The sequence below is a fragment of the Belonocnema kinseyi genome, chromosome 3 (assembly GCF_010883055.1).
Source record: "Belonocnema kinseyi isolate 2016_QV_RU_SX_M_011 chromosome 3, B_treatae_v1, whole genome shotgun sequence".
Lineage (NCBI taxonomy): Eukaryota > Metazoa > Arthropoda > Insecta > Hymenoptera > Cynipidae > Belonocnema > Belonocnema kinseyi.
The window spans coordinates 37083511-37087146 of record NC_046659.1 but is presented as its reverse complement, the minus strand read 5'-3'; the positions used below and the strand labels follow the sequence as shown (position 1 = coordinate 37087146).

Here is a 3636-nt window from a genome sequence, read left to right as displayed (position 1 = left end):
CCTAGGGAAATTGAGTCAATTGTCGAGAATGGGAAGTGCCGTATATACTGGAACTTTATATTCTCGACAATTGTTTCTGTTGCTCACTCGAAGCCTGACATGATTCTTCTTGACTTCGAGAAGCGAACCATGTTCGTTATCGAATTTTCGGCACCAGCTGACAAAAACATCATAGCCAAGAAGAATGAAAAGAAAGAGAGGTATTGAAACCTTATAAGGGAGTTGCAACGATTGTACCCGGAATATTTCAGGAATTTTCAGGAATTTCAAGGGATTTAACAGAAAAATGACTCCTGTCGAATTCCAAATTCCAAAATACTTCGAAATATTTAAAGGAGTTCAAGATATTCTTAATGTGGGTAGAATTTATATGAGTTTGGGTTTTAAACTAATTTTAAAATATGAATAATGTTCTTGAATTCCTTAGTCTGTTAAATTTTTTGAAATCTTTGGAAATTTGTGGAAATCCCTTAAAATTCATTAAATTTCTGAAAATACATATTGAGTTTTTTAAATATTTAAAAATATGTTGAAATATTTTTGGATTTAGGTAGAATCTTGTTTACGCACATAAAATATACAATAATAATTTGTGACATATCTAAAATCTTAGTGCATATATAATTATAAGCGTAGCAATATTTTTTATAGAATGGGTCACAACAATTTGCAGACGGCCTTGCACAGCTGTACGTTATATTTCAAATTTTGCTTTTGATACTTTAAGCTAGGTTAGCCGAGAGGCTTTAGGCATTAGGAATGCCAATACGGTTCGAAACCGCGTGGAATACAAATTTTCATAGCGTGCGATTATAAATTGTGCAGTGATTGTACAATAGTAAATAATAGTGTACTTAAACATGTAAACAAATATTAGAGTATAATGGCAATACTGTAATAATACAAAAGATTAATTTTTTTGCGGTGAAAAATCGGTTATCATTTTATAGAACTGTTCTCTATAATTTTAAGACTTCTTCGATATAGACTGTATTTAAGCTAGAATTTTAGATGATTTAATACAACTATTTTACGTTTTTCGTAACCTGCGTTTTAATAGAGAATACGTCATGGCGGCCCTGTAATAAGCGTAGAATAGAGAAAAATTAATATTTTCAGATATCAGCGCAAATGTGAAGATTATTCTACTATTTTGAATGCGCGATTTTTCCATCTGCCTAAAATGTCACAACAAGAATAAGATACCTTCTAAACTTATTCTCTTCTATTTCCATAGCGACCGCCACACAGTTTTCTATTCTCCCAAAGAGAACGTATTTTTAATATATTTAAGTCCTTCTAATTTGCCGGTAACGCACCTCACAGAGATATTTTTTATTCATCAGAAGTGGTCATATTTTGATTTTATTTAATTCCTCCTAATAAGTTCACAAAATATGTGTAATAAGTTGTTTTAATTCCTTCATGCGGAACGTAAATTTTGAAATTTTAATTCTCATCAATTCAACTCTACCTCTCTATAATTAAAATTATTTAAATTCACACATTTGCATATATTTCTTTGTTGCATTTTTTAAGACGTTTGAATAAATTATAAAAATATATATATGAATTTGAATATCTTTCAAATTTATAAGTTATAAAGATTATTGAGAGGAATAGGATTTGCACATTTTCTGTTCCCGTTGGAGGATTTTTAGACGGAGGAAAAATCGCGTATTCATAGGAACACAAATTCTTATTTTTTCTGAATTCAACGCTTGTTACCGGGGGTATAATACCCATGTAGAAATCCGGTAGATGTTATCTGATCCCAGATAGAAACCAGTCAAGTGCCGGGTATAAACCAGGTTCAGTGCCGACTACAAACCGGATACAGATCTTGAAGGTCCCAGATGAAAGGCATATAGAAGCCGGAGATAAAAATATTAATCTAGATAGAATCCGATCAAGAACCGGGTATAAACCGGGGAGAAAACCCGGGTCTAATTGCAATAGCGCCAGATAAGGACCAACTACCATCCAGCTCTTATCTGGGCTCTATCCGTCATTTTAAGCGGGGTTGTTTATGTAATACATGGACTTAAAATTCAAGCCTGAGGAAGTGCCTTAAATTCTGAAGTGTGATGCTATGGTTGCAATAGTAAAAAAGTTTAACTGTATAGTACACTGCCATAATCTATTACCAGAAATTTTTGATTCAAAGAAGGAAAATATTAATTAGAATGGAATACATTCGTTTTCCAGAAGTTAAATCTAAAAATTTTACACCTTTTTATAATTCCTGACAAGTATTCCTCCATTTTCTCGTATTTTCATTGACATTAAATTATTAACTATACTCCATACATTATTCTAAACTAAAATAATTGTTCACTGTGGTCAAAGAAGACTTATTATAACTAAAGAGAAACGCAGTTTAGAAAATATCCGCAAGCATCGAGAATTGAACGCGCGCACCGCACGCTTATAAATCAGACCTATAACTACGACGCAATGCTGAGTACGGTATCATAAATACTGGCCGCATTCATCCGACACTTTTGAACTTAGAAAAAAAGATTCTTGAAACTCGATGCGTTAGATATGATTTTCAAACGTACTTAAATGATTTAAAATTAAATCAATCCCTGGCGGACCGAAGGAACCGAATGGAGCCTCTGCAAAGTATCCGTAAAGACCCTATTGGTCCTCATTCGGTTCCTTTTTAAAAAACTCGAAAAAACAGCAAAATCAACTTTTAAATTGTTTAAACTCGGATTCTACGTTAAAATTCCCTATAGCAGGTCACGGAATAATCGCAATAGCTTTTTTTTGCAACGGTAACAAGTTTAAAAAAATAAAAGACGTATAACGCCTGTTGAGTGCTAAACATCAAACACATCGCCTGTAAGTAGCAGTCAACAGGCGTTATACGTCTTGTATTTTTTAAACTTTTTACCGTTGCAAAAAAAACTATTGCGATTATTCCGTGACCTTCTATGGGGAATTTTAACGTAGAATCTGAGTTTAAACAATTTAAAAGTTGACTTTGCTGTTTTTTAGATTTTTTTAAAAAGGATCCGAATGAGGACCCAATAGGGTCCTTTACGGGTAGTTTGTAGAGGCTCCATTCGGTTCCTTCGGTCCGCCAGGGATATTTAAGACAAATTCTTTTGCAGATTTTTAAGGGGTTTGATGTTTGAAACTTTTTTCTGAAGAAATAAAAATTTTTTAAATTTGCATCTCGGTAATTTTTAAAAACTTTTTTCTTTTTTAAATATTAATATAAGAATTAATAAAATTGATGTAAATTAAAAAAAGAATTCAATTACAGTTTAAATTTTTTGGTATAAATATTCCTTTTTAAGAATGAGAATTAAATAGAGTATTAATAAATGTCAGTTAATTTTTCGATAACAATAATTTACATTTAAACTAGTTGATAAATTTATAATTACAAAAAGTAATTACTGATTAAAAATAGACAAGGTTCGAAAATAAAACAACACATTTTTCAAGTTTCTATTTCGCAGCGTTTCAAGGTAAATATTGTAAGAGCTGGATGTGAAATGACGGATTTACAAGTTCGAAAAAATGGTTACAAGCCTATTTGGATGATTTTTGTGTTATCTTCTTTTTTTAATCATTCAAGCTATTTTAAATTGTTATTAAATCTTATAAATATTAGAATAT

At 31.4% G+C, this 3636-nt stretch overlaps 1 protein-coding gene across 2 annotated transcripts in view; it reads right to left on the bottom strand.

Annotated features, from left to right (window-relative positions):
* LOC117170155 overlaps positions 1-3636 on the bottom strand; it is a 61893-nt gene that overhangs the window by 56651 nt on the left and 1606 nt on the right. The gene's annotated exons all lie outside the window — the stretch shown is intronic.